This window comes from Octopus sinensis, linkage group LG10, assembly GCF_006345805.1.
Source record: "Octopus sinensis linkage group LG10, ASM634580v1, whole genome shotgun sequence".
Classification (NCBI taxonomy): Eukaryota; Metazoa; Mollusca; class Cephalopoda; order Octopoda; family Octopodidae; genus Octopus; species Octopus sinensis.
In genome coordinates this window covers 55,393,752-55,421,526 of record NC_043006.1, presented here as the reverse complement: position 1 = coordinate 55,421,526, position 27,775 = coordinate 55,393,752, and the positions used below count along the sequence as shown (strand labels likewise).

At 37.1% G+C, this 27,775-nt stretch overlaps 1 protein-coding gene across 1 annotated transcript in view; it reads right to left on the bottom strand.

Moving 5' to 3' along the window:
- Positions 1 to 18,796, bottom strand: part of LOC115216578 (trissin receptor-like) — a 304,896-nt gene extending 286,100 nt beyond the window's left edge. Inside the window, exon 1 of the mRNA XM_029786045.2 lies at positions 18,445 to 18,796. The gene's annotated coding sequence lies outside the window, so the exon portion shown is untranslated. The remainder of the gene's footprint in view (positions 1 to 18,444) is intronic.
- Between the last annotated feature and the right edge of the window lie 8,979 nt (positions 18,797 to 27,775).

The window sequence follows — 27,775 nt, the reverse complement described above, 5'->3', positions numbered from 1 at the left end:
TCCAAATACGCATCCTGTCTCTCTTTATTTATTTTTTTCTTTTCAAACATTTCTTTGGAATTCTGTTTTCTACAAGGGAGATTATGATTTTGCTCAAAAAAATAGCTTTTCAAATTTTCACATACGCCCTCCCCATCCCAATATTTTCGACACTTATTTTTCGAAAATATTTTGGGATTACCACATGAACAAACTCTATCTACCAAATTTCCTCACAAGGTATTGCTCGATTCAGGTCGCCGCATCGTGTGACTGTGAACTGATTCTAAAAGCAATAGAATCTGTTCTTTCTGGACCCCTATTTTTCTTTAAATATCCACAATTCCCAAATATTTCTAACCAGTATCAAACACTATTTCACTTTTGCCTGTGATGATAAAAAGAAACAAAAAGAACGTTTCAACATCTCAGTGGTTTTCATTTAATTTGTTGCTCATTTCATTTCATTTGTCATATTCTCTTAACAAAATTCCTTTTTAATCCATATTTTTCTATAAAAAACGTTCTTGATTTAAAATTTTACTCATAGTTTTGATTAGATAATCTAAAGTTTACAAATTATTTTCGTTCTTTTATGTGTTTACGTATTATTTTTAACTATCTTTCAGTGTTTTTATCTTTTGGATATAGTTCTCTTCTTGTTGTGGGGGATGCACTTCAGATAAATATAAAATATTCATGGAGATAGACATCAGATAGACACATTATTTATGATTATATTTTGCAAGATAATATTTTAAAATATCGTATTAAATGAACTACATGTTTAAACTGGGTTCTTAATTTCACAAAAAAATAGGCACCAAGTTTTAATAACGAATAACGTTTGCTATAATTTAATTTTGATGTTTCTTATTACAGACGGTGTGGAATTAAATACTGCACCTGGAGATATGGAACATATAAAGCTAAATGGACATGACGAAACTATTCAAACAAGTAAAGATAAATTATACAAAAACGTCATTCAGAGGCTCGAGTTAAATGTATATATTAAAGATTCTTCTACTCGTTATTCTATCACTCTGCTCCTGATCATCATGCCTGGATGTGTCAGTCAAGGGCAGCAAAGTACTAGGCCAGGAAAATTCCAAGCCTCATCACAAGACTCTACATGACGACGTAAAAGCGCCACCAAGTTGGCCATCTGATGTTTAGTTTGGCATGGCTGCGTCAAACGCATCTCGGGTCTAATGGATGAGGCGACTTACGGTGAGCTGGTGTTGCTTCTAAACACATATGAGCGTGATCAGACCGCTTTTGCCTCAGACAGACTGATTCATGTTTGATGTAATACTTTCAGACCAGCATCATTTAATCCTTCAACTACTGCTTTATTGGCAGTTTTCTTTTTGTCTCGGATTCCTCGTTAAGATTTTTAAATAATGTACTTTTTCTCAGTTTATGAATTCCCGCTTTTACTCATAACATTTCGAAAACATTTTTTTTTTACCATTTATATCTTTTTTAAATTTTGTCTCAAAAGCCCGCCGGCTTTTCGCAACTTCACTGGCTATTTGACCATTATTACACTATATTAGTTCGATTGATTTTCGTTCTTGTATTTGGTGCAAGGATGGCCGCCGCGGATGAGCTGCAGAAACGGAGATATCACGTGATACGGTAGTGCCATCCACCGTTGCAGACGATCATCTGTCAGCCGATATAGTCAATGCTGAATGAGTACGTGTCGTCAACACGAGATGATATTTCGGGAATTAATAACAGTTTAAGGCGATGTAAGTAACACAACCAGTTTAAGTTGAATGTGCTAATTATGAACAATCATTTATTGGCTGTAAAATGTATTGCCTGTATATAAAAGTTAAGGTTATCTCTACAGATATTCTGTAGAAATTATAGCCAGCACCGATTTTCGTTACGACGTTTCGTATCCAAGACGTCAGACGTCAGAGATCGAAGATGAAAACAGGGTAATGGGTGTATGTGCCATATTTCGGAGGTTTTTGCTCCTTCATTAGCGTCCATCTAACCCTTAATTATTCACGAACATATTGCTTAAATAGCCACTAAATACAGCGGTGTGACGTTATGGGATATATCAATTTTACATATTAAACACATTCCTGGAAGCTGGTATGTAAATATTATATAGGCGTAGGAGTGGCTGCGTGGTAAGTAGCTTGCTTACCAACCACATGGTTCCATGTTCAGTCCCACTGCGTGGCACCTTGAAAAAGTGTCTTCTACTATAGCCGCGGGCCGACCAAAGCCTTGTGAATGGATTTGGTAGACGGAAACTGAAAGAAGACCGTCGTATATATGTATATATGTGTGTGTGTCTGTGGCTGTGGCTGTGCCCCCCCCCCTCAACATCTCTTGACAACCGATGCTGGTGGGTTTACGTCCTCGTAACGTAGCGGTTCGGCAAAAGAGATCGATAGAATAAGTACTAGGCTTATAAAGAATAAGTGCTGGGGTCGATTTGCTCGACTAAAGTGGTGCTCCAGCATGGCCACAGTCAAATGACTGAAACAAGTAAAAGAGTATTAAATTTTGCGTAAATAGTATGTAACAAAAGTTGTCTTGCAGAAAAATGCGGGCACAGAAGGAATGATATTCTTACTTAAATGAATTTGGAAAAATACAGAAGTGGAAGGTTTACAATATTACACCTGGCGTTGGAATTACAGTTGAAAAAAAAATACATCAGTTTTAGCTTCATTCAAATATTATACTCATTTTTAGATTCCGAGTCCCCTTACGATCTAGATTTTATATGGAACTTCCTATATTTACCTTCCATATAATATAATATAGTGGATGATATGAAGACTTGAAGCCTTCATATATGATAGAGTAGCTTGTCTTTGGAAATCATTTTTTTCTAATTATAGCTGAAATGGGATAAATATCAGCTTATGTATTCGCAGAAAGAAGCTAACTGGTTACACATTTATCTTGTCATCTCAGAAATTGGAATGGATTGGATTGGATTGGATTGGATTACCTATATTCAGTCCACTACAGGACGAAGGCCTTAGCATGTTCTCTCCACCAGCCACGGTCAGATGTAGATACTATGAATTTGTGCTTGAGATCATACTAGTTTGATGAGCCTACTCTGCAACACTGGCTCGACATGGCTTGGCAGAGGGATGCAGTTTATATGTATATACGGAGCAAATAATTCACGAGAAAATATTTGTGAAGATATCATTGACTCTATTATTATCTAGTGTAATAATTTTAAAATGATAATAATAGAAGCAATAATATAGGCGATTGCAGGCCCCAAAAAGCATTAAATAGCTGAAAGAGTAACATTAATCAAAGGACATACTAAGTATGTGTACCTGCTGGAAATAACAGTCAAAACTCTTATTTAAATCGCCATTTAAATGATGGCGATTTAAATAAGAGTTTTGACTGTTATTTTTAGCAGGTAGACATACTTAGTATGTCCTTTGATTAATTTTACGTGTGTGTGTGTACTCTTGCCCAGGAATAGTTAAGACAATTACATCAACCCCGGTGCTCAACTGATATTTAGTTTATCAACTCCGAAGGGTAAAAGGCAAAGTCGAACTCGGCGGAATTTGCACTCAGAACGTATGGACGGACGAGATGTAAAGCATTTCGCCCGGCATGCTATCGATTGTGCCAGCTTGCCGCTCTCAGCTCAGAAATAATGAAAGGAAATAATGTTATGGTGGTTTTAGTGAGGTCTGCCATTCACTAGTAAGAAATGAAAATTTATTCCTACCGCATGCAAAGTATTCAGAACCTACGCTCATGAAGATCTGTAAATCCAATACTCTTCGGCTCTTGATACCCAGAAAATCCTACCCCAACACTGATATATAAAGTTTGATCAAATTTTCCTTCTCTACCGTACACAAAATTTGTCTTATTCAGACTCAGCATAAACCATTGAGTATAATCGCACTTAGACATGCACACCAGAGGCTGGTATGCGAGAAAAGAAAATGGTCGTAGTTTAAAGAGAATCGTTGGTCTTTTCCTAATATTTATTCTACCCAAACTAACACAAAAGTTATGGGATTTCGACTAAAATTTCAACTTAGCTGCAATATCCATAACTTCTCTGATTCTCTTCCAGTTTGATTATGTATGCTAGTACACCTGCGCTTGCATTTTTCTGCTTGTATGTATGTGTGCGTGTATTGTGTATATATGTGTGTGTGTATATATGTGTGTGTGTGTATATATAAATTATAATTTAGAGTATCTAAGAGATACCACAACGCTGGAAATAGCAGCCAAAACTTTACTCTAAAACCACATTTAATGTGGTTTTAGAGTCAAGTTTTGGTTGCTATTTCCAGCGTGGTGGTATCTCTTAGATACCCTAAATTATAATTATAATAATTATTATTACCTTTGAAGGTTTTTATTTCTATGCTGGCCACCTGGTAAGATCGGTATTTAAATAACGATCTTATCCTTATTTATATATATATATATATATATATATATATATATATATATATATATATTATATATATATATATATGCTTTCGGTGCGAATGGTTTTGTTATATGGTACCGTATTTTTTTACAACCCTGTAAGTAATAATAATGGTATTCGCCATAGGCGATCACCGAGCAATGACTAAGGAAAATAGTCTAATAAAGGGGCATATAAACCCCCGACAGAAAAAAGAAGGCTTTCCTATCCGCGTGAGACTTTTTACACCGATTTTCGAAATATATTTTTTATTGCAGAATTCTTTGAAGACAACTGTGTTAAAATCTGAAGTTCTTAAATTTACCTCTTCAGGCTCCACAGCTCACTTGAAATTTTGAATAAAGTGAAAAATCGATTTATAACACGTTTGCCGTTCCTCAGTTTAGTTTTTACATTGATTATTACGAATTAATTTTCTTTTGTGACATGTTTTAATAACAACAGTGTTAAAATCTCAAGCTGTACAATTTATATCTTTATACTCCGCAATGCACTTAAAATTACGAAATTATGTGAAATAAATAGACTTTTCGACTTTGTTTTCTGTAATTCCTCCGCCTTAGCGAAGGCAGAGTTATTGTTTTCAATCGTGCTTGCTTGTCCGTGGACAAGATATCTCAAGAACCGCTGGATAGATTCGGATGAAACTTTCAGGGATGTTTAGCCTCGTGACTGGCATGAACTGATTGGATTTGGGGATCGATCCGGTACCGGTGAAGGATTCTATATTATTTTTCCGTTTTTTTTTTTTTCTTAATTTTTGAGAGTGGTCGGGTTCATTTTTAGTATTCTCGCTTGTCGGGTTTATTTCAAATATTTTCACTTTAAAGATCATTTCTGGCTAATCGTTGAGAGGACGTTGGTGTTGCCTTGGCGGAGTTTTGCGCTCTCTGAGTCACCGAATATATGTGTTACTTGAGGTCTTGATTACACACACATTAAAATAAGATTATGTGTAAACCAATTTTTAATTCTTGAGACATTTTGGTGATAAAAATAATTAACATTTTCAATTTATTCGAAACAATTCCATGTAACTAAATAATAGGAATCGTAGTGCATTCCTTTTCGTTCTAGTAATAAAGCCAATTTATTTTTACGTAGGCGAGAATTAGCATCTCACTCTCAAATAAAGAATGAAACAGTCAAAGATTTATTGTTTTGGAAATTCCTAAAACAACATATTATTTGTTATGGGCGTGACACTGTAATTTTCCCAGTTGCATCAAATGCTGCTGTTGAATGAAGGTATCGATTTCTTCATAGGAAAATGCCTATGTTAGAGGTGGTTCAGTAACAATAGTGTTCTGTCAGTTAATTACGTCCATGTAGTTTGAGTCAGCAAAGTTTAGGGTAGGAATTTTGAAAGATCGCACAGATTTCCCTTTATACTGTATTCGAGCTTGCTTTATGTGCCTGCATGCGAGTTCTCGAATGTGGCTCCGTTCATCGTTTATCATGGTTAGTAAAGTATTTTCTTGGAGCGCGAAGAAAGCATTGTACCACTTGATCCATTTCTCTCGAAGACTCCACCATCTTGGACACATTTAGATCCCCATTTTCCGAGATAGAGGGTAGAGTTGCGTTTAATTGTGAACCACATTGGCACATAAACTTTCATTATGTAAGCAACAATTAATTTTATCATGTTAGAAGGATTCTCGGTGGCAACATACAACCGTAGCACACGATTTGCAGTTGTAATCCATCGACAATGCGCCATTTTACCAGGATTCCTTAATGCCATTTCAGGTGAAAATTTCCTTTCAGAAATAGACAGGTGGATATCAAGAAAGTATTTTTGATCAGTACTTAGATCGTTTTTGTCTATTGATGGTAAGTCCGTTGGAATCTAATGAAATTTTACAACACTTAGTGTTTTACATCGCTCCAGCCTACACCAATCGGCCCAAGAAATCCACGAGTCCTGTTTTTCCGTCGAAATCGTTAATAAGATGGCGTAAGGGAAGCTCATTTGCGTGGAGCTGACACACAAAACCAATGCAATGGCTTCTTCAATTTATCCTCCAAAGGTCTAATGGTGCCTCTTTTTGGTCCTGTATTGACTGCAGTACCATCGGAACCTACAACCATCATATGATTGGTTACTATCTCATTGGTTTCCAAATAATTCAACAAACTACCAGAAATGGCTTTTGCAGAACCCGTTTTAACAGCAAAGTGCCCAAGATAGTGGAACTCAGGTTCTTCTATCAATGAAATGTTTTCTTCTTGAATTGTTTTCTTACGAAATTTTTCCCCATTTGTTCACTTATGAGGGTTGTGCCCCTCCTTCCATCAAAATACACGGCAGATAATGGTTTATCTGGCCTACCTTCCTGCAGCAGGGATTTACGTTTTGTGGATCGTTTCTGCCTTACCTTCGATCTGTCTATAATGAAAGAACATTCACCAGCTGTACTTGCTGTTAAGTCGCTCATGACCGAATTTGTAAGAAAAGCAGCAGCACGATCTGACACACCGGTACGGTCACAGTCAGAAGCTAGTTCTGCGAATTTCATTCGTTTTATTGGTGTTTTTGAACTTACGATTTTACCGACGTCTTTTATTTTTATGGAAAATGGAATTGGAAAATCTTCATTTTCGTCTGCTGATTCGTTTTCAGATTCACTACATGATGAAAACACTGTCAATTGAGAATCCTTGGCTGGCGTAAAAGGGTTACTGTGATCTGGCCGATTCTTTCTGATCAACCTCTGAACATTTTGTTTGGATACTGCTTGATCTATTCGGCCAATGATCATTTTTCGATATGTCTGTTGATCCTGTAAAAGAATCTTGTTCTCTCTGGCATTTTGTTTTATCTCCACTACAACTGCAGTTTCTAAAGGAGTTGCACCTGCAACAGGAAATGTCAAATAAATCTTTTGTTGCATTGTTTTTAAACATATTACACTTTGTTTGAAACGATGGCACATTTTTCTATTTTTCACAGATTTTGGTAACGCATGGTTCTTTAGATAAAAGTTTAAGATTTTCGGTTTAACTGACTAAATCGAAACACAAGGGATGGATGACTTTTGCCAAACAAGAATTATCTTTTCTTCCACGATCTTGACAATTTGTTTAATTGAAAGATCCTTCTTAACTACATTATTTTCTTTTTCTTGTTCAAATAAAATATATTTTAGTATGTTCTTGTAAGTTGGCAAAATTCGGTCGCCAAGATCATATGGAGCACTAAATATTGGGCATTCATTATCATGGCGCGTTATTGGCTTATGAGTCACCACTAAATGTAAACAACACTAAATTTAACTCGATCATTAATCTTAATACAATGGCCTAAAGTCAAGGTAGAAAGTAGAAAACTTCACACACGTATGACGTACGTCCACACGCAACAACCGTTGCAGCGGCACTGGAGAATAGTTCATAATCCTGTTCTCTTTATAGTAAATGCGGAACCTCAAGATATTAGTCAGTTGTATTAAAAGTTGCTTGTCAACCTTTCTTTCCACCGTAATTCGCAACAAAATATCGATTCTTTATTACTAATCTCGAAAGTTGCATTTTCACTCCATTTGTGTGTGTGTATATATATATATATATATATATATATATATATATATATATATATATATATATGCATATTTATACTTTCATATATATATGAGTATATGTGTATATATATATATATATATATATATATATATATATATATATATATATATATATATATATATATAAAGATATATATAAAAAGATAAATTTTATTAACCAACTTGTCATCTTCAATTGAAAGAACTTAACAACTGTATAGATGTAAACACAATTTTTTCTTCTATGAAGACCACCTCTTAGAGTAGCCACCGGGTTTTGCCATTTTTAAAGGCCAAGAATAACCTCGTCACTTTCTATTGAAAGAACTGACACATTAATACATGTCTTTTATCTTTTGTTCGTTTCGATCATTAGCCTGCGGCCATGCAGGGATGCGGCCTTGAAGAATTTTCAATGGAATGAATCAGCTTCAGTACTTATTCGTTTTTGAAGTCTTCTACTTATTCTATCGCAACTTTTGCCGAAACGCTAAGTTACTAGGATGCTAACACACCAACGATTGTTAAGCGGTGATGGGAATCAAACATACACAGATACACACAAACATAGGCAGACATTGAGATAGACTCACGCACACACACACACACACACACACACACACTCACACAAATATACGTTTCTTTCAGTTTCCGTCTACTAACAAGCCTTTGGTCGGCCCGTGACTATAGTAGAAGACACCTGCCCGAGGTGTCTTATATATACATATGATATATATATATATACATCGTATAATTAAGAGCTAAAGAAGGTTATTCTATAGCCAATACACTGATTTATCCACTTATAATCCACTTGTTACAGGAAAATTGAACTGAAAGCGGGCAACTAGCCTTTAGAAAATTTAAATTTCGTTATCTCTATATTGAATCAATTTCGGAATTAATCCCTATAAAGGATATATTCTTCTTCAGTAGAGCTTACGAGGGGAGCTCTACTGAAGAAGAATATATCCTTTATAAGGATTAATTCCGAAATTGATTCAATATAGAGATAACGAAATTTAAATTTTCTAAAGGTTAGTTGCCCGCTTTCAGTTCAATTTTCCTGTAACAAGTGGATTATAAGTGGATAAATTAGTGTATTGGCTATAGAATAACCTTCTTTAGCCCTTAATTATAAGATGTTTATACTTCAACCGTAAAGGTTTTTTTAATATACTGCCACGCTTTTTGATGGAATCCTTTTCTGTAGAGAAAGGGACTTCATCCTATATTGTTAGTATATATATATATATATATATATATATATATATATATATATATATATTGTTCATTTTGAATTGATAAAAGGTGGGTTTTTTTCTAATTATATATATATATATATATATATATATATAAAATTAGAAAAAAAAACACCTTTTATCAATTCAAAATGAACAATTAAATTACACCATCTAGAAAATTACATATAATAGAAATATTAACATTAAAATAACAATAAAATGTCAATGATTAAGTAAAGTGCAAAAAAAATAATAATACTAACGTATATAAATTGTAGTATAAAGACACGTGTTTCGTGGCTATATTTAAGAAATGACTATAGTGGTAGAGAAAACACTTCGATATAAATATAGTCACCCATCAGGTTAAAAATAAACTAGAACAATAAAATAATTAATTAATAAATATACTTTAATATATATATATATATATATATATATATATATATATATATATATATATATATATATATATATACATATGAAAATTCTAAATATACATAAGTGAAAACTAAAAAATACTTAAATTATTAAATACTTTAAAATTGAATAAAATACACAAAGCTAGTACAAGTCATTAAATTGTAATCAAAATAAGAAAAGTTTCAAATATAGACAAACTCCTTAAATAAGCTAACCATATAATCAATGTACATGTTTAGTACATGTACATTATGAGAATCTATAACAAAGTTGACTAAATATCAAATAATATAATACCAAATTAACTTAAAATTTAATATTACAAATAAATAAGCCACCTAATAGTTAAATAATATATTGTCTGACTAAATAAATTCTTAAATTAAATTAAATGTAATTCGTTAGATCCCTTTAAATATAAATATATGTCGTTATTCTACAATTTATATACGTTATTATTATTTTTCTGCAATTTACTTAATCATTGACATTTTATTGTTATTTTAATGTTGATATTTCTATTATATGTAATTTTCCAGATGGTGTAATTCAATTGTTCATTTTGAATTGATAAAAGCTGGCTTTTTTCTAATTTTATATATATATATTATATTGTGTGAAATTTGATTTAGTATTTCTAAATTGAATTTTTTTTTCCTTGTAAGTTTTGGATTTTATTCCATCAAATATTAATAATAATAATGTATATATATATATATATATATATATATATATTTAAGTAGGTGAATGAATTATCCTATGTTTATCGTCAGCATGGAAAATTCGTTTAACCGAAACCTGGGTAGCAAATTCACGTCAGAAACACGGTTGAAGCGACCTGTCAAGGGTAGAAACTCCGGGTTCATGTGCAGAAATTTGTGTGTTGTATATGAATAAATGAAAGAATGGAGTCGAACGAAGATGTTAACAAAATTCCTTTACTCTCGACACATGTTTCGAAGACAGCATGTTTTCATTCATTTCGATCTCGGAGGACAACCCCAACAGAATTAAATTTTTGTCTACTAATTCTAAGATTAAGAATTCTATTTACCAGTGTAGAATTTCTTCCGGTACCGATGTCTTCTATATAGGAGCGTCCACTTCCCAGTTGTCCAAGAGAATTTCAAACCACTATTCAACATTCAGGGATAGTAAAAAACGACATAGCTAAGTAAATTAGTTTGGCGTCTTAAAGACAACAATATAATTTTCAAGTTAGATTGGTTCATACTGTCTGTATCCTTTCCTTTTGATAAGGGCAGGGGATTTTGTAACATTTGTAACTCTGAACTCTTCCATATTCTTTTCTCTAAGGTTCCCCTAGTAAACACACTCATAGGAAAATCATACAAATGTAAACACTGGCAGAAACACACTTTCTACTCATATAAATGATAACGATAGTCACTGTGGTTTGAACAATTAGCTTTACGTCCACCCCACTTCTATAGAGAAATTATTTCCTAAGCCTTCGGACATTCTTTCAATCAACGTACCCTTCCCTCTCCACTTGTTCCCAACCTATTATTACTCTATCCCTTCTCTTCCTACTATCTATTTTTGACGTCAATTCTTCTAACGGTTTTTTTAAAAAAACACTCATTATCGCTTTGTTTACCATGTAGGCAATCATCGAAATTTTTGTTTGTCTTGTTGTCGAGAGAGGCTCCCCTTCTTTCCTGATGAGAAGATTGCATAATACACCCTTTATTCCTTTGGAATGAAAACATGCTGTCTTCGAAACATGTGTCGAGAGTAAAGGAATTTTGTTAACATCTTCGTTCGACTCCATTCTTTCATTTATATATATATATATATATATATATATATATAAAGAGAGAGAGAGAGAGAGAGAGAGGGATGACGTGCTTCTTTCAGTGTCCCTCTACAAAATCCATTCACAAGGCATTGGTTGTGTGGGAAGTGGGGATATGTATATATGTGTATATGCATATGTATGTAAACATATAGGTATGAAAATAAACAGATCAACATACAGGTGAATAGGTACATAGGTTGTGTGGACAAGCACACATACGCAAATGGAGAGTGAAACACATGATCATATATACACACACACACACTTTAATTCACACATGAAAACATATGGAGGCACGTGTCAATACATTGGAGATGCACATCCATACATACAAACACGGTACATAGTTGCAAAACACACACACACTCAGACATGCATACACAGGGAGACAGAGGTGCATACATATAAAAACACACGCACACATACACATACATAAAAAAACACACAAACACTGACATGCAAGCACATGAATATGCAGCATACATACAGATGCACACACATACATACATATATACATATGCATACATACACATATATACATACACACATGCATGCATACATACATACATACATACATATATACATACATGCATAGCACACACACATGCACACACACTCACCTAAACACATGCGCACAAACGAACAAAAAGGAACGCAGTGTAAATAAGGGACAGACTCAAGACTATTGAAAAGGTTGCAAGACGAAAATTTTAGGAAAATAAAAATATGAAATACGTGGATATTTTACCAGTGAGTGTGTTAAATTATACGGCACAAAAAGAAAATAACTCTCCCCAGACACAACAGAATATATATATATGTACATATTTATATATGTATGTGTACATATATATACATACATATATATATATATATGTATGTGTTCAGTTTAAACAAAACTGTCCGACGAACGGGAACATGAAACTCTGAGTAACAGTTTTTGTGATATTTTTGCTGCTTTTTAATAAAGTATATATATATATAAGAATATGTTTAACGGAGACAATACTCCGTGTATAGTACCAGTTTTTTGTGCTCGTTTATGAGCAAAGACGTAATAAAAAATTTTTGTAGACGACTTTAAATTTTGGGATGATGCTGTAGCAATTTTACCAGTTATATTTTTAATTTTTTTAATTCTCTAATCATTCGACGTCCACCTACCAATAGGAATTCATTATGTAAAATTTACCATAAACATCGAACCCTGAATAAGGAAATATTATTCGAGGGAGTTGAATGCGGACTGTTCCTATTGCCCCTTAATATTTTCTGAAACGGCCGTAGGTTTTAACTGACGTTTACTTTTCATGATTTTTAACTGATTTTTACCTTCATGATGTCTCGTATTACTGAACTCTATTGTCCCTCGAATACACGTGTCTACACACGCATACACGGTTTTCATGTTCTTATATCTTGAGTCATTTACATTTTATATAATCATTATTTTTATTATATTTTTTATTATTTTTTTAATATTTGAATATTTAATATAATCATGTATCCCATCTAAGTATTATAAATCACTTTAAGCACGATTTCGTTTTCGGATGTGAAGTACTGACAACTGAAATGTTAATCTTCTACAATATATATATATATATGTGTGTGTGTGTGTGTGTGTGTGTGTGTGTGTGTGTGTGTGTGTGTATGTGTGTGTGTGTGTGTGTGTGTGTGTGTATATATCTGTAAATGTAATATGTGACAATTATTCGGTAGCCATGATAAAACTCCGAGTTTCGGATGCGACATGCATACATATATATATATATATACATACACACACACATACATTTATATGTACACTCACACGCGATTGAGATTTTGTCATTATTTCTTGTATATCGATAACTGAGTAGAAACTTATAGGTTTCTAACCCATCTTTTTTCCTTTTTGATTTTAGTTTGTTCCTTAAGATTAGCTCTGGTTTGAAGGAGAGTTCACGGTTATTTTTCGTAGGTTGATTGTCTTCATGAAGGCTGTACCAATACATCTCCTTACTGTGTATAAAGCAATGTTCTTGACCTTACTTTAGCAAAACAACAGAAATTACTGCCACACAAGAATTACTGTTTGTTTCAACTCATAGTGTTATTGCTATCGTACGTTGTTGTTGTTGAGGTGGTAGTTACACGTTGTTGCTGTTGTTGTTGCTGCTGTTGTTTTTGTACGTTGTTGCTGTTACGCGTTGGTGTTTAACGCGTTGGTGTTTTACGCGTTGTTGCTGTTACGTGTTGGTGTCGATTAAAGCCCTTATGGAAGAAACCCTATATAAAATAGTTGATTTCATGTGATCCACTGAACCACAGCTCTAGTTATGTAAAATTTTCGGCTAGCTGAACTCCATACTGGATATATTGCTATAGAGTATTATGCACTGTACTCTCGCAGTTTAGACAAAATTATTTTAATTTGTACATATTGTAGTTCATCCAAGTTGCTGTAGTGTTTGTACATATTGCTTCATGCAGTCTGAACAAATTATTGCAATTTCTGCAAGCTATTGAAGCTTGATGTTATTGCACTCTGGATATGTGATTAGAGTATTGCACATTGTTGCAGTCTGTGAATGTTAGTGCAGTTTGTGCATGCTATTTTCGTTTGTGCGTATTGTTTTCTGTCTGGGAATGTTGTTGTAGTCTGTACATTTCGTTGCAGCTTTTGCATGTTACTGCAAATGTTTCTAATCGTTGCAGATATGGTTTGACATATTAGTGTGTTTTTACACATGGAAGTAGAAGACTAGGATTCGCAGTTGCAGCAGCAACAAACTAGGCCCTTCATACGCTCAGTTAGGTCTATCGTATCCTTATGTAGGCGGCCAAGGGCTATATATTTTCTTGTTGTGTAAAGTTAAGCCCCTTCATGTTTTGCTTTCAAATCCTGCCGAGATTAACATCACTTTTCATCCCTTCAGGGCTCAATAATACATGTCATCTGTCAAGCACAAGGATTATTATTTTTATAAATATTAATTAATGCTTTTTAAAAAATAATTGAAAACATTTATTCTTAAAGAAACTTGTGTATATTATAGTGCTGTGCAACCTTTTTCACTTGCGGTACACTTATATTCTTTTCAAAATCCGGCAGCACATCTGAACTAAAACTATAACTAAATGTATAGGGAAAATAATAATATTCAAGTCACATTGCGGCACACCTAGCACCGTATCGTGGCACACCAGTGTGCCGCGGCATACCGGTTGTGAGGCACTGGTATATTATCAGCAGTAGAAGAAGCAAGAGAGCTACTGGGGTTAATATAATCGATTATACTCCTACACCTCTCCCAAAATGTTTGTCCTTTGTTAGAAACGCTTATATAGATGGTAAAAAGATGTAGAAAGTGATGTTTAGTTTTGTTTCTGTATTTTTGCTCTCTCTCTCTCTCCCTCTCTCCCTCTCTCTCTCTCTCTCTCTCTCTCTCTCTCTCTCTCTCTCGAACCTGTTTAAACGAGAATATAGAAAGGAGAAATCAAAGTCTTCAGTGTGAGCATGTAGTTGTGGGGCCTACCGCGTCCTCCGCTTTACTTTTTGTAAATCACTCATTCTCATTTAATTGTATATATTTTAATTGTTTGTTTATTCATACGTTTCGTCTCATTCGATACCCTGACCCCAATGTCTGTTTGGTCTGTCCTCGTATCGTCCCACCTTTTTCTCAACCTTATGGTTAATAAAGAAATTCTCTCCCCCACCCTCTCTCTCTCTCTCTCTCTCTCTCTCTCTCTCTCTCTCTCTCTCTCTCTCTCTCTCTCTCTCAAGGTATTTAGCAGAATTCCATACGTGATCGAAAAAGTAACAATAATGTCTAAGCAGCTAGCGACTTGGTTGTTATTTGTGTTTGGTCCTGTGTCTGTCCTGATCCACCCAGTAGACCAATGGTTTTCAACGGGATCCATATCAGATTTTAACATTTATCTCCAAAAAATTGGTAATGCTTTTACAATACGCAAAATATTTTAATAATTTCTTTCCTAATAATATCTATATATATAAAACTCTAGTTGTGTGAGTGTCTGTCCCCTTCGATTTAGATTCCTAACTCCTCCCACATTTTGCGGTGCAGTTTAACCAAATTCGGGTATCTTATAGTCGTGATTCATATCGAGCCCGTCTGGCTATTAGCGCGCGTCAACGATGAGTCTACGATTTTAAAAATAATTTAACATCATTTTTTATTCCATTTTAATGCATAATTTTTCGTGTGTCGATGGCGGCGGAGTTGGCGTCCACGCTCACAGCTGCACCTGTTTGATTCTCCCCCTTCCCTCCCTCGTGAAGCTGTGGGGAAGGGAGTGTAAAGAAATCAACGTCGTAATGCGTTGTCAAGGAGACCAGCGTTCTTTTAGAACAACGACTTCATGGCTTGAAGACACCAAAACAGAAATGGCTAAGAAAGCCCGAATTGGCATCTATAAGGGAAGTAACTCTCTAAAAATGCTTATATAGTTATTTCCCTTACAAACCCGAGCAACGCCGGGCGATACTGCTAGTTTATTATAAAAATATAAAATTGTTTAAACATCAAATGGCTAGGACGATCCATTCGAGTAAAATAGGGATCAAAGAGGCCCATAGGTAAAAAGAAAAATGGTTGACAAGCACTACAGTAGACCTATGATCAAACACGTTCGTGTGATGGCCACCCCGTCTTTCATTCAATGTATCTAAATCACTACAGTATGCAGTGCTGTGTGTATTACTTTAATTGAGTTTTACAGTCCCGGTTAACTCACCCCCACTGAGCAGACTTATGATCAAAAACACTCCAGCCGTGACCATCCTGTCTTTTTACGAGGATATCTGGAGCCACTTTTTTAAGGCAGCGTAGTTTAAGGGCAATGTTGCTGTTTTTTATATTTTTTTCGTTGTGGTAGTGATAACGGTGCTGTCGTTTAACCCCAGGTCAACCCTATGATCAATGGATTTCCGGCAGTGGCCATCCCATCAGAGGCTTTTTTTTTTTAATTTCAGTTGCAGTATATTTAATACATTATCCAATGTCCTAAATATACTGTTTTTATGTCGGTAAGGCGTCACAAAAGGGAGATTTGTTTGCTACTTTTCATAGCTTTATCGTTGGTGATGCTGGCGCAGCTTGTAATGTATTGGTGACGGCGGTGCAGTTGTTTTTAGTGGTATTTGTTGGGACACTGCTGGTAAAGGGGGTGCAACAGCAGCGCAATGTTTTTCTTTAACCCTGACCCAACCCTGATCAGACATAACCCAGATCAAAATAATCCAGTGGTGATCATTGTCTAATGAGTCTGTCCCTCGTTTAAGCTGGTAGTGTTATCTGTGCTATATTTGGTTGCTATTTCTAGTAGAACAAGAAGCCGCTTAGAACGGCACGCTGTTATTTTTCATGTAAGAAATAACAAAAAAAAACTGTTGCTTAACCCCAGGTCAGCCATCTAACCGAATGCGTCCCAGACAAAAAGAGCAGTGAATTGAGGGAGATTTGGTTGCTATTTCTAACGGCATAAGACTCCTTTGTTAGGTCGTTGTTATTGGTGGTGGTGTGTTGGTGTTGCTACTACTGTGGTTGTGACAGTAGTAGTAGTAGTAGTAGTAGTAGTAGTAGTAGTAGTAGTAGTAGTGGTGGTGGTGGTGGTGGTGGTGGTGGTGGTGGTGCTGGTGGTGGTGGTAATAGTAGTAGTAGTAGTAGTAGTAGTAGTAGTAGTAGTAGTAGAAGTAGTAGGAGTAGTGATGGTACTGTTATAGTTGTTACTGCTTTTTAATAATGGCGGTGGTGGTGGTAGAGGAGGTATTGTTAACTGTTGTTGATGATGGTCACTTAGGCGGCGGCGGTGAAGGTGGCGGTGGTAGTTGTGGTGAAGGTGGTGGTAACTTTAGTGATGGGGAGGGGAGTGTTAGTGTCAGGATCATTGTTATTTATCATTAATGATGAATGAAGCGATGAGCTGACAGAATCGTTAGCACGCCGGACAAAGTGTTTACCGGAATTTCGTCCGCGTTACGTTCTGAGTTCAAAATGCCACCGAGGTCGTCTTTACCATTCGTCCCTTTTCGAGGGTCCGGGGTCGGGTTCAGGGTGGAGAGTTAAGCTCGATGAAATAAGCACCATGCAGTTATGTGTGTGGGGGTGGGGGGGGGGTCAATGTAATCGACATGTGCCCTACCCTCAAAATTCGAGACCAAATGCCTATTATACAAAGGGTTTATTATAGATGGCGATGGTGGTGGTGGTGATAGTTGTGATGGTGGCGTTTGTTGTGGCGGCGGCGGTTGTGGTGGCGGCGGCGGCGGCGGCGGCGGCGGCGGCGGCGGCGGTGGTGGTGGTGGTGGTGGTGGTGGTGGTGGTAGTGGTGGTCATGGTGGTGGTTGTGGTGGTGGTGGTGGTGGTGGTGGTTCAGCTTTCATAAAACTATGCACATACAATATACAGTTGTAACAAGGTGGCGAGCAAGCAGAAACGTTAGCACGCCGGGCGAAATGCTTAGCGGTTATTTCGTTTGTCTTTATGTTCTGAGTTCAAATTCCGCCGAGGTCGACTTTCCCTTTCATCCTTTCGGGGTCGATTAAATAAGTACCAGTTACGCACTAGAGGGTCGATTAAATAAGTACCAGTTACGCACTGGGGTCGATAAAATCGACTTAATCCCTTTGTCTGTCCTTGTTTGCGCCCTCTGTGTTTAGCCCCTTGTGGGCAGTAAAGATATAAGAAACGTTAGCACGCCGGGCGAAATGCTTAGCGTTATTTCGTCTGTCTTTACTTTCTAAGTTCAAATTCCGCCGAGGTCGACTTTGCCTTTCAGAGTCGATAAACTAAGTACCTGTTGCGTACTGAGGTCGATATAATTGACTGGCCCCCTTCCCTAAAAAAATCTCGAACCTTGTGCCTAGAGTAGAAAAGAATATACTGTTATAACGATAACACCTTACATAAAAACATAAATTCTACTCACCTGTTTACTGACGATATTGTTATAATTATCATTACACTTATTGTCCTTATTCTTTCTTGATCTTGTTGTTGTTGTTGTTATTTTGCCGGCCGGTAAGTTCTCACTGTACTTAATGCCGTGCCACACTTCCAATAACTTTCCTCATAGTCCGTAGCGGAATGAAAATCACAACATCCTTTACTGATCGTGGTGGCGGCGGTTGTAGTGGTATTTAGAATCCAAGTCGGTCTCTTAATGAAGACCTACCTATGAACAAAAAAACCATTTGCTAGTGGTGGTGGTGGTTGTAGTGGGAGGGCGGTTGTCGTGGTGGTAGAGGCGGCGACTGAGGTGGCTGTGGTGGTGCTGGTGCTGGTGCTGGTGCTGGTGATGGTGGTGACGGTATTTGTGGTGGTGGTGATGGTGGTGACAGTAGTTGTGGTGGTGGCGATGGTGACGGCGGCGGCGGCGGTGGCAGTGGTGGTGGTTGTGGTGGTGGTGGTGGTGGTGGTGGTGATGGCGGTGATGGCGGTGATGGCGGTGGTGGTGGTGGTGGTGGTGGTGATGGCGGCGGCGGCGGTGGTGATGATAGTAGTGGTATTGGCGTAGGAGCTAATAATATATTGATTCTTGGTTATTGTTCTTGTCGCGGCTCTCGTCGTTATTTGTTACCGCTATCTTTTTTTTTTTTTTTGTTTTTGTTTTTGTTTTGGTTTTGGTTGTTCTTGATGATTTTGCTGCTGTTGCTACTGCCGCTACTACTGCTGCTGCTGTTGATATTCTTCTTGTTGCTTCGCTTGTACTGCAGCTGTAAATGATATTGATGATGGTGACGATGGCGACGATGCGATGCCGCTGCAGTGAAGTTGGCTCTTACTGGAGTAACAGCGTGTGGGGGAAGGGAATCATTGCGTGCTAATGGTGGTGGTAGTAGTAGTAGTAGTAGTAGTAGTAGTAGTAGTAGTAGTAGTGGTGGTGGTGGTGGTGGTGGTGGTGGTGGTGGTAGTAGTAGTAGTAGTAGTGGTGATGGTAGTAGTAGTAGTAGTAGTAGTGGTGGTGGTGGTAGTGGTGGTGGTGGTGGTGGTGATGGTAGTAGTAGTAGTAGTAGTAGTAGTAGTAATAGTAGTAGTAGTAGTAGTAGTAGTGATGGTGGTGGTGGTGGGTTGTGGTGGGTGGAGATGGTAGTAGTAATAGTAGTAGTGGTGGTGGTGGTGGTGGTAGTAGTAGTAGTAGTAGTAGTTGGGAAGTGGAGGAATTGAGGGTATTGCTTATTGTAGTAGCGCTAGTTTGTTCCTAGAGTGATAGTTATTTTGTTCTTGGATCAGTGATGTTGACGTCGGGGTGGCAGTTGTTGTTGTTGTTGGTGGTGGTATTGGGGGTGGGGGTGGTCGCAGTGAGGGTGGTCGTGTTGTTGATGTTGTTGTTGGTGGTGGCGGTGGTCGACGTCGTCGTCGTCATGGTATTATAGGCTGTTATTGCGGTGCTGGTTGTTGGTGGCGGTGGTAGGAGTGGTTTTGTTATTGTGTTGTTGGTGGTGGAGGCGGTGGTAGTGGTGTCGTTGGAGGCGGTGATGGTGGCGGTGGTGGTCGTTGTGGTTGTCGTCGTGTTGTTGTTGTTTTTAGCATTATTGTTGTTGTTGTTGGTGGTGGTGGTGGTGGTAGTGGTGGTGGTGATGGTAGTGATGGTGGCGGGGATGGTGGTGGTGGTGGCGGTGGTCGTCGTCGTGTTGTTGCTGCTGTTAGCGTTGTTGTTGTTGTTGTGTGGTGGTGGTGGTCGTCGTCGTCGTCGTGTTGACAGTAGTGGTGTGATTCTGATAGTGGTATAGGGGGAAGTTGTAGTGGTGAGTATTGTAGTGATAGTAGTGGTGTCACTGTCACAGTGTTGGTGCCTGTAATAGTGGTTATGACGATGTTTGTAGTGGTGTTACTGCGATAGTGTCTATTTATATACATACACACACACACACTCACATATATACACACACATATACATATTCTCTTACACACACACACATCTATATTTGTTTATTCTTTAATTCTTTTACTTGTTTCAGCCATTTGGCTGCGGCCATGCTGGAGCACCACCTTAAGTCTTTTTTGCCTAATCGGGGACGTAAACACACCAGCATCGGTTGTCAAGCAATTGTGGTGGCGACAAACACAAACGCACAAACATATACATATATACGAAGTAAGAGTGAGAGAAAGTTGTGGTGAAAGACTACAGCAGGGATCACCACCATCTCCTGCCGGAGCCTTGCGGAGGTTTAGGTGTTTTCGCTCAATAAACACTCACAACGCCCGGTCTGGGAATCGAAACCGCGATCCTATGACCGCGATTCCGGTGCCCTAACCACTGGGCCAATTAGTCTAGTCTATATATATATATATATATATATATATATATATATATATATATATATATATATATATATATATATATATATATATATATATATATATATATATATATATATATATATATATATATATATATATATATATATATATATATATATATATATATATATATATATATATATATATAAACCCGAAGGCTCTGAATTACGAAGAATAGCGACACATACAGGTCCTTTTTAATAATAACTGTAATTTGTTTTCGCTTTTTTCAACATGGCTGATGGCTTTATTTGATGTTTTCTGATGTTGCTTATAAGAGGCAGTAAATTAGGATGATGTTGCTTGAAAATTTGATTCTACGCGATTTATGTAGGCTGGAGTCGCTGTGCAACAGTGTCTGGACATTAGTGAAGGGTATGAAGGTGATGAATTAGTTCATTTACATCAACCGTAATTTTAGAAAACGAGTGTGAGACATTTTTCTTTCTTGTCATGCTTAAAAAAAAACTAATGGGATAAACTTATCTTTATACAGCTGTATGTAAGAGGCAGGATTCTTCTTTAGATATTGCGTATAACTCCTCATAACTTTTTTTTTTTTTTCAGAAAAGTTTTGCAAATTTGGGTTCTACACGCGGGAATTTATACGACTATAAAAAGCTTTATTTTTTCTGAAATTCATTTTAATTTTTAGAACAGATTAATATACGGACAGTCCGAATTTTTGGTTTAAATACAACAATAGATCAATAAATGTGTTTATGGGGAGAAAGATATTGAAAATTATCACTAGTCAGTGTAACAAACAAACGAGGGTGTATGAGGTGGTTGTGAGATGTGCTAAAAATAACAGCTAATTACCACTTAAATCACACAATTTTTGGCGGGGTGAGGGTGCCTAGTCGTATGAATTCCCGTGTGTAGAACACAAATTCGCAAAACTTTTCTGGAAATTCAAAAAAATATAAGAATTTATGAGCGGTTATATGCCGTGCGTAAAGCAGAATTCCACCCGTTAAGGTCGATAACTAACAACATTATCAACAAACTATAATTCAATGGACCCATAACCACTGGTTTGTCTCTGGATACACCGCAGGTCTATAACAGACAGAAATACTATTCGTGAACAGAACCTCCCTTGCTTTTTCTTTTTACTAGATCTCGTCTCTCTGTTATCTATGATATCAAAACTGTACATTGGCACCACGGGACTATTGACAACGATTTCTGGAGTTCATCTCGCTCTCAAAAACTATATTTTCGCCGATATTGTGGTTTTGTGTTACCCTCCTATGGTCTGGTGTGCTGAATGCCATCACATTTATCGATGGTGATGGTGGCGAGGTATTTAGATACCTCAATATAATCAATGTTGTTTGAAGCAATCTTTGGTATATTTGGTTAACATTTTGCACTTATTTGAAGCCCAAGTTCCATTTTGATATTCAACCTTAACATTGTTCTGGATCTTCCGGGAATCGCTGTTTATTCTTTTCGAGCAACTTGAATTTACGTATATACTGAGATGGCAGTGAAATTTATGTATATACTGAGATGGCTACAAAATGGGTCTTCCTAAACGGAAAACCATAACCATTGAGCAATATGCTCAGCAGAAATGTTTATCATATTGCTCAGTTCTACTCAGTAGAAGCTCTGAAATCGAGAAGTTTTTAAAAGAAAATACAGTAGAACCTCTCAGTACAAGTGCACTATTGTACGAATAATTTGCTGTACGAGCCAAGGCTCGTGCGAATATTTGTCTTGAAGTACGAGCGGAAATCTACCGTACGACCACTAGTCGGCGCTAAGCTACTACACACTCTCCCAAAAAGCGCAGTCTCCGTGTTTATCTAGTTGTTTTTCTCAGTATTTTTGTTTAGTTTTGTGTATTTTTTTGGTATTATTTTATAATAATTAGTTGTGTTAACTAAAGGTCCTAGGAATATTAGTCCAAAGGACAGTGCTGAGAAGAATAAAAAGCTGATTACGGTAGAACTGAAGAAAGAAATCATTGATAAAGATGAGAGGGGAGTGCGTGTAGTGGATATATCATGTCAATACGACCGAAGCATGTCGACGATCTGCGCCATCCTGAAGAAAAAGGACGAGATCAAGGCCGTTACAACATAAAAGTGTGTCTCCAGGCTCTCTAAGCAACACACATATGTCCACGAAGAGAGTGGAAAATTGCTTCTGTGAGTCAACGACAAGCAACTCACAGGGGATACGATTATGGAGACCATCATTTGCGAGAAAGCACGAGCGCTGTATGGGGATCTCCTGAAGCAGAAACCCGGAACATCGACGGAGGAGACAGCAGACGCATTTAAGGCCAGTCACGGCTGGTTTGATAATTTCAAGAGGAGGGCTGGTGTTCATAGCACCGTCAGGTATGGAGAAGCAGCGAGATCTGACACGAAGGCAGCTGAAGATTTCGTGCGTGAACTCCGTCAGCTCATCACAGCCGAGGGGTACATCGCACAACAGGTATTCAACTGTGATGAAACTGGCCGTTTTTGTTTTAAATAAATACTCAGAAGAACCTACATAACCGCAGAGGAAAAGAAAATGCTAGACCAAAAGTCTATGAAAGATGGGCTATCACTCGCCCTTTGTGCCAATGCGAATGGAGACTTGAAGATTAATCCGCTCCTTGTCTATCCTTCCGAAAACCCAAGTCGCACAAAATCCTGAAGAAGAAGCTGCAGGTCATGTGAAGGGAAACGTTAAAGCCTGGATCACCAGGCAATTCTTCTCCGCGTGGGTCAACCTTGTCTTCAGACCGGCAGTGAAAAAGTATCTCCTGGAGAACAATCTTCCTCTCTAGGCCCTCCTTATCCTCAACAATGCTCCTGCTCACCCTCCTAACCTCGAAGATGATGTCCTGGACGAACTTAAATTTATAAAAGTTATATACCTTTCACGCAACACCACTCCTGTCTTGCAGCTCATGAACCAACAAGTGATTTCTAATCTTAAGAAATTTTACACCAAACACCTGTTTCGTCGATGCTTTGAAGTCACCGAAAATACAAATCTAAACATTCGTGAGTTTTGAAAGCAGCACTACAACATTTTAAACTGCCTGAAAATCATCGATATAGTCCGGCAGTGTAGCGAAGGACAATGTAGCAGAGAATTCTATCACTACGAGTAACATAGAGACAGTGTTGGCAAAGTGGCAGCATGTTTCTGAATTTGTAGAAAGATATCATTTTTCTCTCTTTCTCTTTTCTCTTTTACTCGTTTCAGTCATTTGACTGCGGCCTTGCTAGAGCACCGCCTTTAGTCGAGCAAATAGACCCCAGGACTTATTCTTTGTAAGCCTAGTACTTATTCTATCGGTCTCTTTTGCCGAACCGCTAAGTTACGGGGACGTAAACACACCACCATCGGTTGTCAAGCGATGTTGGGGCGACAAACACAGACACACAAACATACACACACACACACATATATATATATATATACATATAAACGACGAGCTTCTTTCAGTTTCCGTCTACCAAATCCACTCACAAGGCTTTGGTCGGCCCGAGGCTATAGTAGAAGACACTTTCCCAAGGTGCCACGCAGTGGGACTGAACCCGGAACCATCTTGAATCATCTTGAGCTACAGATCGTGCAGCTGCTTTATTTAATGACACTACTCTGGCGCATTTTCGTAATGTTTTGAAAGGAAGAAAAAAGAATTCACTTGATATGTTTCTAATGAAACGACCAGCAAGTGTACAAAGTGAAGAAAGTGTTCAAAAAGCCTAAATTAAGCGAAGTAAGAGAGAAAACGCCAGAAATTGTTCTTCATGAAGTCTTAATGGAAGGAGATCCTCCTTCCAAACAGCAATCCTACTTCTCCCCGCTCTATCGTCTTCCTCGCACACAAAGAGTCCCATCTTTAAAGTAATTCAGTTAAAACCAGTTTACATACTTCTTATGCATTCTCTTTTTTATTGTCATTTTACTTGTACCTACACCTTTTCTGCTTTGAAGCCCATAAAAAAATATTTTTGGGTGATTTTGCAGGAGCTGGAATGGTTTAATTGTATTGTAGCTTTCAATGGGAAAAGCTAATTTGTAAAACGAGTAAATCGTAAAACGAGTAAATCGTAAAACAAGTTCGGTCGTGGAACGAATTAAACTCGTACTGCGAGGTATCACTGCACCACGTTTGAGGGCTACTCCTTTCCAAGTAATTTTTCTCTCCTTGTAGTAGCATTACTGTATGTAATAGCATTACTGCATTAAGTGCATTACTATTCACCAATGTACCAAATGCTTCAGCGTCGTAGTCCACCAAGAAATGTTAACTTTTGTAAGTTGGTGCTCGCTACATTTCGTTCATTTCTACGTTTATTTATTTATTCATTTTATTTTATCTTATCTCTCTTTATTAGTATTTTACAGATGGAATAGTTATTTTCGTTCTTTTTGCTATTTGCTCATCTGCAAACAAATTATTCCATATTAGGTGACCTAAAATCTATTGGTTATGATAACGGTAAATTATGTGTGGCTGGTAACAATGTTACCTTGTAGTACTGCTGTGAACCCTTTCTGTATTTACATTTATGATATAAAAAACATCAACATACAAGAACAACTGAAGAGTCCATTGTATAGAATCTTAATTGGCTCAGTCAGTAAGTCTTTTAGAATCATGTATGTTGCATTGACATTTTTCAGCCAGGCATTTTTAGATCATGTCCAGATATGTAAGAACACCTCCAACAATATTAACACATATAAATATTGCTATATTTTTTAACTTGCCTAATTCTGTCCTTATAGCTTGTCAGGAATGATTTTGCATCACTCTTGGTTGTACCAATTACAAATGGGGCTGTGTACTCCAAAGTATCCTTCATTGTATATGACTTTTGGTGAGAATTATTACTTCAAATGTTTTATTTAACTAACTATAACGCAATGCCTAACTGCCATAATAAATTTAATTCAACATTTTGTATAATTTAATAATTTATCAGCTCGCTCATGAATGACGTACGATATATCTATGTCGATAATTAATACGCCATTATGAAAGTTGTCATGAAAAATTGCATCAGGTTTATTCGGTGTTATCTTGAGATTTGTCTATATGCTAAAGTCGTGTAGTATTTCTCCATTCCAATTTCTCCGATAGGTGAAGGTTTTCTTGAATACCCTCGAGCTTTTGTCTTGAAGTTGAAATTTAGTGCTGAGGTTATGCAAAGCAGCTTCGTTATGCTATATCTTCAAGTATATCTTGACGGAGCTAATTCCAGAACATTCTGACGTAAAGTGGACTAATGCTACAGGAAATGAACCATTCAGAAGATATTTATCATCCATTGTATAGAAATAATAGATATTTCATTCAATGCTGATGGCCTACGCGTATGTCTCGAACATGGTTGCTTCTGCTGTTGCTGTTGAGCGAACGGTCTTCGTCCCAGAGCTCGCAAGATGAGAGTCCGAAACGTGATCTTTTGCTATTCGTAAGACACGCACAAGAGAAAGCAGGTCAACCCCCGACACCGAGAGCATCGACGGATGGATGAATGCACATCCAGGCTCAGCAGTTTGTAGGAAGTCGGGGACAAGAAACAGGAAGAAAGAGTGAGAGAAAGTTGGGGCGAAAGAGTACAACAGGGGTCGCCACCACCCTCTGCCGGAGCCACGTCGAGCTTTAGGTGTTTTCGTTCAATAAACACACACAACACCCGGTCTGGGAATCGAAACCGCGATCCTCCGACCGCGAGTCCGCTGCCCTAACCACTGGGCCATTGCGCCTCCTGCTTCTGCTGTTCCACTCACGATGCAGATTTTTTTTTTTTTAATTATATTCAGGATATCAAATTGGCCGAAGTTTTGGTCATATAAGGGTGTTTTCATGGTTGTTCACAATAAAAACATACCTTTACAGTTGAACTATGTACCATCGGCATGTCTGTTTTTGTTTTTGCTTTAGATTAGTCGTTATCGGTTTGGTGGGTGGGGTATATATAATCGATATTACTATCGAAAATAACACTTACATAGTCCGAGGAAGATAAAATCATCTTAATACACAAGATAGAAGACTCCGCTAATCTTAAAACCTACAAACTCAGAATCTACCGTCTGCTAACAATATATATTGTATTTTTAGTATTGTATGTCTATATGAGGGAATCTCTCAAGGCGAATAATAATACATCCACGTTAAGTAGGATATAAAGATTGCCATTAATAACATATGTCTACAGAATTTATGGACGGAAACGTTCTGATGAATAGACAATTGTTTCTAAATTATTCTGTCGAGCTGAATCCAGTTATGCTATTCGTTTTCACTAATCACGTAAGAATTTTTGTATACACACTACCTTGATTTTTCACATAAAAATGTAGGTTTCGTTGATTAAATGTCTTGATCTGACTTTGGAGCAGTGGGCCAAAGTGTGAAAAATGCTTCATTATCGCCCTTTCCTTGCATAAGGTATAGTAAAATTGTGAATATAGCTGATTTTGCATTAAGATTTCAATCAGAAATGGAAATATATTTTGCCTATGACAGGGAAAATACAAAAAGAGGCCTATTCTATTGATACAATATCTTAAGCATAGCAAAATCTGCAAATTATATGCAAATTATATATCATGTTATATGCAGATTTTAATAATTTGCAGATTTTGTATCAATAGAATAGAATGACCCTAGGCCTCCTTTTGCATTTTATCATAGTAAAAAAAAAACATCCCCGATTCTAGCTGAAATCTGATAACAAGTAAATTATCTAGGCACAAAATTAGCTATATTCATAGTTCCACAATACTTACTGCAAGAGAAGGTGGTCATGGTGCTACCAGGTAATATTAAAGCTGATGACGTAATAAAATATTTACATGCAATTAGTGCTCAGGTTGACATCCTACCGAAGGCAATGTCTCTGTCGAGCAGGATCGTGATATTCTAAAAGCCTAGACAGGTAAACAAATGATATGTCAGTTACTTGCATTTACGT